At 35.1% G+C, this 14,551-nt stretch overlaps 1 long non-coding RNA gene across 4 annotated transcripts in view; it reads right to left on the bottom strand.

The window, feature by feature from the left end:
- Nucleotides 1-14,131, bottom strand: part of LOC129035598 (uncharacterized) — a 163,814-nt gene extending 149,683 nt beyond the window's left edge. Inside the window, exons 1-3 of one of the 4 annotated variants that reach the window (XR_008502243.1) lie at nucleotides 13,996-14,121; nucleotides 12,263-12,439; nucleotides 5,327-5,451 (exon numbers count right to left, since the gene is read on the bottom strand). This is a non-coding gene — a long non-coding RNA (uncharacterized LOC129035598). Of the gene's footprint in view, nucleotides 1-5,326; nucleotides 5,452-12,262; nucleotides 12,440-13,995 lie in introns of those variants that run through there. The other 3 variants (XR_008502245.2, XR_008502242.1, XR_008502244.1) reach the window with 3 other exon arrangements.
- Between the last annotated feature and the right edge of the window lie 420 nt (nucleotides 14,132-14,551).

Genomic DNA, 14,551 nt, shown 5'->3' with positions numbered 1-14,551 from the left:
TAGAGAGTTCAAATATAAACCACACATATATGATCAATTAACTCATCTTTGACAAGGACACCAAGAATACACAATGGGGAGAGGAAATGCTCTTTCATAAATGGTATTATAAAAATTGGATATCCACATACAAAAGAATGAAATTGGACCCTTGTCTTATATCATATATAAAAATTAACACAAAATGGATTAAGGAATTAAATGTAAGATCTGAAACCATAAAATTTTGAGAAGAAACATAGGGAAAAGTTCCCTGATATTGGTTTTGGCAATAATTTTTGGGATACGACACCAAAAGCACAGGCAAACAAACACAGGTAGGACTACATCAAACTAAAAAGCTTCTACACATCAAAAGAAACAGTCAACAAAATGAAAAAGCAACTTATGGAATGAGGAAAATATTTGTAAACCATGAGCTGCAGTATCAGTGTGTCTCCTAAAGTTTGTATGTTGGAAACGTAATCCCCAGTGCACCTCTTAAAAATATTGAGAGGTGGGGACTAATAGAAAGTGTATAGATCATGAGGGATTTGCCCTCATGAATAGATTAATGTTATTAGAGGAGTAGATTGACTATAAAAGTGAGTTTTTTTCCTGATTTCCCTCCCCTACTCTTGCCTCTCTCACCTTTCTGCCTTCCACTATGGAATGGTGCAATAAGAAGACCCTTGACAGATGCCAGCATATTTATATTGGACTTTTCAGCCTCTAGAATTGTGAGAAATACATTTATTTTCTTCACAAATAACCCAGTCTCTGGTATTATGTTATAGCGGCACAAAACAGACTAAGACTGAAAATTGGTGCCGAGAAGTGGTGCTGTTACTGTAACAAATAACCAAAGAAAATGGTAGTGGCTTTGAAACTGGGTAATAAATAGAGGCTGAAGTAATTTGGGAGAGCAGGCTAGGAAAAGCCTTGTTTGTTAAGAGTCATTCTGGTAAGAGCTCAGAAGGAAAGAGCTGTAGGGAAAGTCTGGAACCCCTTGGAGATCACTTATGTGATCATGATCAGAATGTTAGTAGAAATGTACTTAAATAATCATCAGAGAAATGCAAATAAAAACCAAAGTAATACATCTTCCATCATTTAGGATAGTTATTATGAAAAAGACAAGAGGTGATAAGTGTTGGTGACAGTGCAGAGAAAAGGGAACCCTTCCGCCCTGTTGGTGGAAATGTAAATAAGTATAGCCATTACAAAACACGGTATCGAGGTTCCTCAAAAAATTAAAAATAGAAATTCTATAGGATACAGCAGTCCCACTTCCTGGTATATATCTAAAGGAAATAAAACCAGTATCTCAAAGAGATACCTGCATGCCCATGTTCATTGCAGTGTTATTCATAATAGCCAAGATATGGAAACAATCTAAGTGTCCATATGAATGAATGGATAAGAAAAATGTGATATATACAATAGCAAAGTCTTGGAACCAAGCCAAATGTCCAACAATGATAGACTGGATTAAGAAAATGTGGCACATATACACCATGGAATACTATGCAGCCATAAAAAATGATGAGTTCATGTCCTTTGTAGGGACATGGATGAAGCTGGAAACCATCATTCTCAGCAAACTATCGCAAGGACAAAAAAACCAAACACCGCAGGTTCTCATTCATAGGTGGGAATTGAACAATGAGAACACATGGACATAGGAAGAGGAACATCACACACTGGGGCCTGTTGTGGGGTGGGGGGAGGGGAGAGGGATAGCATTAGGAGATATACCTAATGTTAAATGATGAGTTAATTGGTACAGCACACCAACATGGCACATGTATACATATGTAACTAACCTGCACGTTGTGCACATGTACCCTAAAACTTAAAGTATAATTAAAAAAAAAGAAAAATGTGATATATATATCTCATATATATTATATATATTTCATAAATATATATATCTCATATATTATATATTTCATAAATATTATATATATCTCATATATAATATATATTTCATAAATATTATATATATCTCATATATATTATATATATTTCATAAATATTATATATATATAAAACTTATCCAGTGGAATATTACTTAACCATAAAAAAGAAGGAAATCCTATCATTTGTGACAAGATACACAGACCTGGAGGGCATTATGCAAGTAAAATAAGCCAGAGGCAGAAAGATAAATACCATATGATCTCACTTACATGTGGAATCTAAAAAAGTCAAACTCTCAGAAGCATAAAATAGAACAGTTACCAAGGGCAGGGACTAGGGGTTGGGAGGAATGGAGTGATGTTGGTCAAAGGGTACAAACTTCAAATTATAAGATCAATGAGTTCAGTGGATGTAATATATAGCATGGGTTGTGATGGATGTGTTAGTTAATTCAGTGGTGGTAATCATTAAACGATGTATAAGTATTTCAAATCTTCACATTATATACCTGAATATACACAATCTTTGTCTATTGAATATTTTTAAAAAATAAGACATAAAGGATTGCCTAAATTTAGGGCTTGAGGTTTGTTAATGAATCAAATCACCCAGGATGAATTTAGGGAAGAGTTAATTTACTTCCAGCTTACTTTTACTCTCAGTGTTCCAAACTTTGGCGACACACTCCTAAGTAGAGGATTGCATATTAACTATTATAGACATAACTATGTTATTACCATTGGTTAGTATTAAATTGCGTCTTTTGGATTTACATGTCAAAAATTTTCTTCTGTCTTCTAGTCATCTCTTTTGGATCTTTAAATGGCCCTTGGATAGAAGTGATCTCATCTGACAGACTCACCTTTTCTAGTTTTCAACTTCTTTTGGATTTTAGCTTTTGTTATTATTTATCATTCTTGTTAGTTCTTTGAAATCTTAGAGAGATACATTTCTTTATTTTCCACTTTTGAAGGTTGGCTTCAGTGGGAACATTGATCTAAATTACCTAATCTGCCATTATTCAAATTGAGTTTTCCTTCTTTATACATATATTTCGATTAGCAATCTCCAAAGCTTTGTGAAGTGACTTAAGAGATATGTAGTATATATGTATGTGTGTGTGTTTGTATACATCTGAGTGGTTCTCAAACAACAAGTATTTCCTGATTATCAACTGTGTGCTAATGAGTCTGGTAATTACTTTACAGTATAGGAGATATAGTCATTGAGGAATTAGTGATTTAATTACATGGCTTACTATTTTTATTTATTATACTAAAGCTTATGTTCTTCTAAAGGAAAAAGAAACTTATCAAACAAGAGTTTCCAAAATTGTACTAGGATTTCATGTGATTATATATGATCATTCTGCTAGTACTTTTAAAGATCTAAAGGCTTCCTTTGCCAAAAATAAACTGTAGTTCATTGTATGTATTTTTGCAAACACCATGCATGACAATAGGTAGCACAGATTACTAGTTAAGGGCAAGATTCTGGAACCAAATAGCCTGTCTTCACCATTCACAGGTGGAATGAAAGGCAAATTACTTAAATTCTGGGTCCTTTAATGTCCTTATCTAGGAAATAGAATTTGTAATAAATATATTTACTTCAGAAGGTGTTATGAATTGATATTTATAAAGAAATTAGTGCCTAACACATTGAAGTACAAATATGTTACAGGTAATGTTTATTAAAAATCTTAAAAACATTGTGATAGATAACTTTATGCATCAATCTGGCTGAGCCATACTGCTCAGATATTTGCTAAAATGTTATTCTGGATGTTACTCATGTTAAATGTAAGATTTCCATTTTAGTCAGTGGACTTTGCATAAAGCAGATTGCCTTCCATAATGTAAACAGACCTAATTCAATCAGTTGAAGGCTTGAATAGAACAAACGATTGACCTCCACTGAGCAAGAGCAAGAGGGAATTCTGCCAGCAAACTGCTTTTGGACTTTAACTGGAACATCAGTTCTTTCTTGGGTCTCCAGGCTGCTGGCCCAGCCTGCAGATTTTAGACTTGCCAGACTTCACAATCAATGTGAGCCAATTTTTTAAATTTCTTAAAATAAAACTCTCTCTCATATATATGTGTGTGTGTGCATGCACATTTTCTATTAGTCTTCTGTCTCTGGAGAGCTCTAATGATTACTTCCACATTTATTTTCACTATTTTTCTAATAAAGATGATGTACCTGATGACAGGAGGTTTAGCACTATTAAATCTAATACAACGTCTTAATTTTTTATTAGTTTAGACCATGGCTCCAAGCTGTTGTGGTGGAACTTACATCTTTTCTATTGATAATAATGTAGCAGAGCAACTATGAAGGTGGTATTATGATGCCTAACATACAGTGTTATATGTTATATAGGCACCCTTCCTCTGGAACGTGGATGGGAACCATGACTTGCTCCTAACCAACTAGATACGCAAAAGGTGGTAGGATGTGTGTGATTATGTGCATGTGATTATTTTACATAAGCCCAAAGTGCCTGTCTGTTGGCCTCTCTCTCTCCCTTGCTGTCTGTGAGAATGCAAATGGCTATACAGGGGAATCTCACATGGTAAAGAACTACTGGTATCCTCTAGGAGGTAAAGTCTGCCCCAGCCAACAGCCAGCAAAACACTGAACCTCTCAGTCTTATAACTACATGGAACTAAATGTGCTAACAACCACATAAGAGAGGAAGCAGATTTTTACCCAGTTGAACCTCCAGATGAGAATCCAGTCCTGGCTGACAATTTGCAGCATGGCAGAGGGCCCAGATAAATAAAGCATGCCTGGACTCCAGATCCACAGAAACTGAGAGATAATTAATGTGTGCTGTTTTAAGCTGCTAAATTTGTGATAATATTATTGTATAGCAATAAATAATCAAATAACATCTTTATTATTATATAACTTCTATAAGAAAGATTACATAACTTTGGAATCATGGCATATTTACTTCATTTTACATAATTCAAGTCATCTATATTTCTCAATGGCTTTAACTTATATTCCTGGAGGATCCTTAAGTCCTGGATTTCCTCTAAGGCCCTTTCTCTAATGTATCTGTATCACTATACCTAAAAAATAAAATAAGTTGGAGGAAGAGGACATGAGGGAGGAGGAACAGGAGCATTAGGTGTTTTGTGTCCTGTGCCAGTTTCTATCATGGTACTTTGTACTTTGTGCTGTTTATCAGTTCCTAAATTTTTCCATAGGCTACAATGTGGTGGAGACTAGATGAGATATTTTAGCCATCTTTTTATCCTGAATTACCAAGAACACAGTAGGTATTTGTTTAATGCATGTAAATTGAATGGAAATATTTAATTCAGTTGAAAATGTTACATGAAGAATATTTGCTTACACGTAATGCAGGGAACTAAAATATTTCAAACAGGAAAATGGAATTTTACCAAGAAGAGTCTGGACATTTGCTCTCCTTTTTATTGTCATAGTAACAATGTACTTTTTAGGGTGTCCTTATAATATCTACCAGTTTTCCACTTTGTTGTCTTTAAAAATAGGAAAAAAGCACACTGATCATCTCTAAAGAAAAGGAAATAAATAAGGTCATTATTAAATGTAATTTAAAATAATACAAGCAATCATTTTAACTGGGTGTTATTACATCTACAAATAGTAAACAATACATAGTATATATAGTATAATAGCATTTGTCTTAAAACACACAGGAAAATTCATGAAATCTCATATATGTTAATCACTCAACATGATGATTTTGAGAGTTTGTGACTTCATTTCTGTAGGAAGCCATGGTAACTTAGCTACTAGACTTCCTTTCTGATAGTATCACAAACCTCAGATTACGTGTAGATCTCAAGCACCCTTTTCATAATGTCCTGCCTTACTCATTGTGCCAGACCACTACAGCTGTTCTCTTCAGAAGGATGTGTCCACAAAAATTACGTTAATTATTGTTAATATGTTTATTACATCTAATTTGCTGTGTATCTGATTTAAAAGGCCATTTTTCATTTTAATAACATACATAACATCAGGAAGAAGTAAACTTAATATAAGTAATAAAATGACTTGTCATTTTATTTTAAAATGAGAAAAAAAACAGAACTTTTCATATGTAGAGTGAAGGAAGGAGATGGAGGTTAAGTAAGTGTAAGTACATATACATGTGCTCATATGGATATATTATATGTATAATACACAGACACACACACATTTATGCACATACATATAAGTTGTGTATACACATGTAACTGTACATACATATAAGTGCAATACATGACATATATGCACATAAAATAATAAACATGTAAATTAGTAGTATGAGACTAACAAATTAAGCATAATCCACATAACAATTATCCACCTCACACTGGGCACGGTGGCTCACGCCTGTAACCCCAGCACTTTGGGCGCCCAAGATGGGTGGACCTACTTGAGGTCAGGAGTTCGAGATCAGCCTGACCAACATGGTGAAACCCTGCCTCTACGAAAAATACAAAATTAGCCAGGCATGGTGGCATATGTGTGTAATCCCAGCTACTTGGGAGGCTGAGGCAGGAGAACTGCTTTAACCTGGGAGGCAGAGGTTGCAGTGAGACGAGATCCTGCCATTGCACTCCAGCCTGGGCAACAAGAGGAAGACTCTGCTTCAAGAAAAAAAAATTATCCACCTTGCTCATAGAACAAATATTTTTTTTTCTATTTTGGTACAGAATAAAGAGAGTAGTTATTATATATTTATTTTGATTATATTATAATGACAAGTACGTCTTTTCAATAACTTTGTCTCAGATTCATTACCTAAGCAACATAGGGGAGAGAGGAGGCACTATATGCTAAAATGCCCAAAGATTATGAAGCCAGGGATAGTGCATTTGACCTTGTGCAAGTTTCACAATTGCTTCATTATGTAAAGTACGAATGATGATGATTATTGCCTTCCAGCATTAGTTATTATAAGGATTAACTGAAAAAAAGTTTATATAGTGATCAAAGGATGCTATTCTTTCCGAATTTGAGATTAAGGAACAAACATATTAAGAGTTATTTGAGAGTAAATCATAATCTTTGATATCACTGTGGTTTTAGTTTAATGCCAATTTTAATATAGATGGAAAAGAGAGATGCCTATGTGATGTGATTTTAAAACTGCCAAAAATTCTTATCCATGATTTGCAAAAATAGCAATGATAATATGTGAAATTATTGTATTATTTAATTTCTTGGTTTCAAGACCATATAGACTCTAATAAATTGATAATTGTTTATATTTGTTTTCTGCCTTAAAATTTACAAGATTTTTTGCATACATTATTTACTTTAAGCTTTAGTCAAACCTATGACTTAGGCATATTAGATAATTATTTCATACTTGTAAGCCTGGGCCATGTCAGAACTGAGATACGAACACAATGCTTTTAACCCCAATGGGCATAAGCCATGGTCTTTCCAGCTAGCTATGGCTAACTGAAAATTATATCTAGAAAGATTTTCTTCCATGAAGAATATGAGGCAAATTAAATCAGTTCCTATCTTCAAAAATATGGTAAGTGGACACAAAGAAAGTTGTGATGGGAAACTGCATCAAGAAAATTTCACATTATGAGGCCAAAGTCTAGAGGGAAATGTGAATTGAAGTGTTGATTATAACATACCATGCTATCATTAGATTTCCTAGAGCTGAGAGGAGACTAAAGGAGGCAAAGTAGATAAAAAGTGTCACTAAGGAACAGTTAAAGATACTCTGTGATCTAATCCTAATCCAAACTCATGTTTCTCTTGTCTGACTTGCATTTTGTAATTTAATTATTAATTCAATCATTCATTCAACCAACATTTACTATGTATCAGGCACTGTTCTAGGTACTTGGCATGCAATGGTAACCAAAATGATGAGGAGTACTACTCCCCATGAAAGTGAAATTGTAGTGGGAAATATTTAAAAAGCTTATGGACCTCCCAAAAACTATGATTTTTTTTTCCACTTATGACTCTTCTATCTGTAACACTTACTAATCTTTTTTTTTTTTTTTTTTTTTTGAGAAAGAGTCTTGCTCGCAACACAACATACCAGAATCTCTGGGATGCATTCAAAGCAGTGTGTAGAGGGAAATTTATAGCACTAAATGCCCACAAGAGAAAGCAGGAAAGATCCAAAATTGACACCCTAACATCACAATTAAAAGAACTAGAAAAGCAAGAGCAAACACATTCAAAAGCTAGCAGAAGGCAAGAAATAACTAAAATCAGAGCAGAACTGAAGGAAATAGAGACACAAAAAACCCTTCAAAAAATTAACGAATCCAGGAGCTGGTTTTTTGAAAGGATCAACAAAATTGATAGACAGCTAGCAAGATTAATAAAGAAAAAAAGAGAGAAGAATCAAATAGATGCAATAAAAAATGATAAAGGGGATATCACCACCGATCCCACAGAAATACAAACTACCATCAGAGAATATTACAAACACCTCTACGCAAATAAACTAGAAAATCTAGAAGAAATTGATAAATTCCTCAACACATACACCCTCTCAAGACTAAACCAGGAAGAAGTTGAATCTCTGAATAGACCAATAACAGGAGCTGAAATTGTGGCAATAATCAATAGCTTACCAACCAAAAAAAGTCCAGGACCAGATGGGTTCACAGCCAAATTCTACCAGAGGTACAAGGAGGAACTGGTACCATTCCTTCTGAAACTATTCCAATCAATAGAAAAAGAGGGAATCCTCCCTAACTCATTTTATGAGGCCAGCATCATCCTGATACCAAAGCCTGGCAGAGACTCAACCAAAAAAGGGAATTTTAGACCAATATCCTTGATGAACATTGATGCAAAAATCCTCGATAAAATACTGGCAAACAGAATCCAGCAGCACGTCAAAAAGCTTATCCACCATGATCAAGTGGGCTTCATCCCTGGGATGCAAGGCTGGTTCAATATATGCAAATCAATAAATGTAATCCAGCATATAAACAGAACCAAAGACAAAAACCACATGATTATCTCAATACACGCAGAAAAGGCCTTTGACAAAATTCAACAACTCTTCATGCTAAAAACTCTCAATAAATTAGGTATTGATGGGACGTATCTCAAAATAATAAGAGCTATCTATGACAAACCCACAGCCAATATCATATTGAATGGGCAAAAACTGGAAGCATTCCCTTTGAAAACTGGCACAAGACAGGGATGCCCTCTCTCACCACTTCTATTCAACATAGTGTTGGAAGTCCTGGCCAGGGCAATTAGGCAGGAGAAGGAAATCAAGGGTATTCAATTAGGAAAAGAGGAAGTCAAATTGTCCCTGTTTGCAGATGACATGATTGTATATCTAGAAAACCCCATTGTCTCAGCCCAAAATCTCCTTAAGCTGATAAGCAACTTCAGCAAAGTCTCAGGATACAAAATCAATGTACAAAAATCACAAGCATTCTTATACACCAACAACAGACAAACAGAGAGCCAAATCATGAGTGAACTCCCATTCACAATTGCTTCAAAGAGAATAAAATACCCAGGAATCCAACTTACAAGGGACCTGAAGGACCTCTTCAAGGAGAACTACAAACCACTGCTCAAGGAAATAAAAGAGGATACAAACAAATGGAAGAACATTCCATGCTCATGGGTAGGAAGAATCAATATCATGAAAATGGCCATCCTTCCCAAGGTAATTTACAGATTCAATGCCATCCCCATCAAGCTACCAATGACTTTCTTCACAGAATTGGAAAAAACTACTTTAAAGTTCATATGGAACCAAAAAAGAGCCCGCATCACCAAGTCAATCCTAAGCCAAAAGAACAAAGCTGGAGGCATCACACCACCTGACTTCAAACTATACTACAAGGCTACAGTAACCAAAACAGCATGGTACTGGTACCAAAACAGAGATATAGATCAATGGAACAGAACAGAGCCCTCAGAAATAATGCCACATATCTACAACTATCTGATCTTTGACAATCCTGACAAAAACAAGAAATGGGGAAAGGATTCCCTATTTAATAAATGGTGCTGGGAAAACTGGCTAGCCATATGGAGAAAGCTGAAACTGGATCCCTTCCTTACACCTTATACAAAAATCAATTCAAGATGGATTAAAGACTTAAATGTTAGACCTAAAACCATAAAAACCCTAGAAGAAAACCTAGGCATTACCATTCAGGACATAGGCATGGGCAAGGACTTCATGTCTAAAACACCAAAAGCAATGGCAACAAAAGCCAAAATTGACAAATGGGATCTAATTAAACTAAAGAGCTTCTGCACAGCAAAGGAAACTACCATCAGAGTGAACAGGCAACCTACAAAATGGGGGAAAATTTTCGCAACCTACTCATCTGACAAAGGGCGAATATCCAGAATCTACAATGAACTCCAACAAATTTACAAGAAAAAAACAAACAACCCCATCAAAAAGTGAGCGAAGGACATGAACAGACACTTCTCAAAAGAAGACATTTATGCAGCCAAAAAACACATGAAAAAATGCTCACCATCACTGGCCATCAGAGAAATGCAAATCAAAACCACAATGAGATACCATCTCACACCAGTTGGAATGGCAATCATTAAAAAGTCAGGAAACAACAGGTGCTGGAGAGGATGTGGAGAAATAGGAACACTTTTACCCTGTTGGTGGGACTGTAAACTAGTTCAACCCTTGTGGAAGTCAGTGTGGCGATTCCTCAGGGATCTAGAACTAGAAATACCATTTGACCCAGCCATCCCATTACTGGGTGTATACCCAAAGGACTATAAATCATGCTGCTATAAAGACACATGCACACGTATGTTTATTGCGGCATTATTCACAATAGCAAAGACTTGGAACCAACCCAAATGTCCAACAATGATAGACTGGATTAAGAAAATGTGGCACATATACACCATGGAATACTGTGCAGCCATAAAAAATGATGAGTTCATGTCCTTTGTAGGGACATGGATGAAATTGGAAATCATCATTCTCAGTAAACTATCGCAAGAACAAAAAACCAAACACCGCATATTCTCACTCATAGGTGGGAATTGAATAGTGAGAACACATGGACACAGGAAGGGGAACATCACACTTCAGGGACTGTTGTGGGGTGGGGGGAGGGGGGAGGGATAGCATTGGGAGATATACCTAATGCTAGATGACGAGTTAGTGGGTGCAGCGCACCAGCATGGCACATGTGTACATATGTAACTTACCTGCACATTGCGCACATGTACCATAAAACCTAAAGTATAATAATAATAATAATTTAAAAAAATAATAATAAATAAATAAATAAATAAATAAAAGAAAAAAAAAAAAAGAAAAGAAAGAGTCTTGCTCGCTCTGTCGCCCAGAGTGGAGTGCAAATGGTGCGATCTTGGCTCACTGCAACCTCTGCCTCCCAGGTTCAAGCCATTCTCCTGCCTCAGCCTCTCGAGTAGCTGGGATTACAAGTGCCTGACACCACACCCAGCTAATTTTTGTATTTTTAGTAGATACGGGGTTTCAGCATTTTGGTCAAGCTGGTCTTGAACTCCTGACCTCAGGTGATCTACCAGTTTACGCCTGTAATCCCAGCACTTTGGGAGTCTTCCTAATCTTTAATATTCTGTTTAATTCTCACATTTTTCAATTTTTCAAAGTCTTCCTGAATCTTGCAGTCTCATCATGGCTTCATATCTTATGCGCCTATGTATGCCTCTACTATTACACTTAACATATTTCTTTACCTTTTTTACTGTTCTTACTTAAGGACAGGACTGAGTCTGCTTTGTATGCATATCCATGCCAATCCAAGGCCTTACACACATGCATAATATAGGTTTGTTGAATGAAATAATAAATTTCATTTGCAAATATATCCAAGAGTTAATTTTACTTTTTCAACATGTTTATCTGTTTTGCTGATTGAATTTTGGTAAATGTTCAGCTCAATTTTTTGGTCTGTTAGTCTTCATTGATCAAATGCCTAGATAGCTGCCAAATGTCTACATCAATATGAAACCCTATAGACTTATTTTTTCCTATTTGTAAAGACCCTTAAAATAGATAAATACGTATATAAAACAATTATGTTAAGATAAACATAAGAAACCATGATATTCACAACTAACGTAAGCAGTACTAAATAACTGTTCTATCTATACCTTTAAATTCCCTGTGCCATGATAGTAAGACAACTGTTTGTGAATTATATATACTTACATATATGCACACACACATTATACACACACATACAAATTATATATGCATACAGACACACGCACAGAGAACTAATGACTGACATTTTTACTACCATTTTCAAAAACTTTGAGCGGCACATTAGCTGAAAGATAATAAAGAACAAATTCCAAACCCATTAGGGAGAAAAATTACCTATGGAGCTGGAGTAGATCTGATATATCCAACAAAATTGGGGAAGGCAACTTGAATTATGATCCGGAAGACTGACAGAGTGATTGATAGACTTCTGTAAACCCATGGGGCTCGTAGAGGATTTCTTCGTTCTCTGTCTGGAGTTAGAGCAACTGGCATGGTTCTTTCAATCTACAGCTGAAGCCCATGAGAATATATAATGAATTAACATAGAATTTGTTTCTTTTTCTGTCAGTTTTATGATAACAGGAAAAGTACAGTTAGACATATGCATTAAAATGCCAACTTGTATTTAGTAATTATTTTATAATTGTTATTTGTTTACTTATTTGCTATTACTTCTCATCAGCTTAGTGAGTTTTCTTTTATGCTAATGAGCACCATTTAAATAATTGCTCAAGGAACCTGTTATTCTTCACCCTTCTCTTCATAGTTCTTGTTTTAAGAACAAATAGTCCTTTCTTCTTACTAACAGCATATCTGCATTGACTTTGCTGTTCTGTGACTTACCAGTTGGCTTACCTTGGCGAAGTTACTTACCCTCGCTGCCTTTTCTCACTTGTGAAATAAATATCTCCCGGTATTGTTATGAAGATGCAATAATACTGCATGCCAAAAAGCAGAAACTCTCTAGATACCATTGTTAGTTTTTCCCAGCCCATGAGTATAGCTCTTTAAGTGACTGCGTTCTCACATTACATATTTGAACCTTAATTTTACACATGAAGAAACATAGTTACTAGCATAGATTCACGTAGCTACTAGAGACAATAATTTAGATTATAACCTGGGTAATCTGGCTCCTATAATTCATAGAATGTTAGATTAATACAGAAGAATAGGTAAAAAGAAAATAAGTTGTGGTGTTTATTACATGCCAGGTCTGTGCCAAGTACTTAATTTTCATTATTTCATATAATCTCCATCACGGTCCTGAAAGGTAGATAATTATTATTTTAAGAGTTAATTTAGGCTCATGAAATTATATAGTTGCCTTTGCTTCACCACCCAATAGGTGGTGAATTTCAGATTAAACTCTGGGCAATAATGACTTTAAAATCTATTATCTTTCTATATTATCATGCTGTCTTCTATGTTTCGAGGACTCTTTCTTAGGCATAATTTATGCTGATTTTCTCCCTTTAGATTAAGTTTGGTCTGAGGAAATTCAGTAACTTATTCAAGGCAAAGTCAAAACTTGTCTTCTCAAACTTTTAGTTTCATATATGTTCGTTAGTTTTTATTTTAACCTTTGACTTATTGCTTTCTTATAACCACATTTACATATTTAAACAATTTTTCTGTGTCTCTACATCTCTCATTATTTTTCAGTCTACATGTCTTTCAATCAGACTTTATGTCAAGAAGAGATCACTGGGTTCTAAAGCTGACCTCCAGTGCGGTATTTGGCAACATGCAACTCAGTGTCTTCATCTCCTTATATTGGCTTCTATTGTGAAGGACGCTAGTGAATGATTTTAAAGTACTCTGCCAAGTATTAAGTGACAAAAGTAATCATAGCTGCATATGTCTAGCTATGGCCTTAACAGTACCATGTTACTTAAAACTATACATACAAAGAAATATGATGAGTATTTAAAAATATCTATATAATTTATCCTTTTAGGAGAGTCTACATTTGTCAGAGTCTATATTTTTTCAGTTGTCACAATAACAGCACCCCTTTTGTTTTCCTTTTATGCTATTTTTTAAAGTTTGATAAAATATCCTACCTTTTCAGATCATTTATTATTTGGACTGACTGCCTTAGGAATCCTGTAGTTCTTCAAAATGATAGCCAGAAAGTTTGAAATATGTCCCTCTTCTCAGATGTAAGAAGCATAGTTATCATAATGACTGACTTTTAACACAGATGACATCATTTTAACATCATAATGGAACTGAGAATTCTTAGTTGTGTCAAACACAAAAGAGATGTTAGAAAGTTCATAATTTGTAGCAGGCCCAAATGGATAAAACCAAACACATTAAAAACCTTATAACTGAGAATGGGGTGTCTTCAAACAATGGAAATCAAGTTTTGCTTAGGAATTGTCTGCTGGTGAGTGTGGTAACTATTGGCATTGCTAACTTTTCATAGGCAGCAACACAGGGCTTGCCTCACCATTCCTGCTATAAAGGTAATTCCTGCAGCATGTTTACCCCTTTCTACCAATCAGTTTCAAGATATATAACTCATCCTCCCATAAACTCTACTAGATAAAGTTAGGGTCTCACCCAATGTTACATATGAAGTTAGTGATAAAATATAAACCAAAACGGTAAGGA

Source organism: Pongo pygmaeus, chromosome 3 (assembly GCF_028885625.2).
Source record: "Pongo pygmaeus isolate AG05252 chromosome 3, NHGRI_mPonPyg2-v2.0_pri, whole genome shotgun sequence".
Lineage (NCBI taxonomy): Eukaryota > Metazoa > Chordata > Mammalia > Primates > Hominidae > Pongo > Pongo pygmaeus.
The sequence above is the reverse complement of the archived record's forward strand: the minus strand, read 5'-3'. Positions and strand labels throughout refer to the sequence as shown.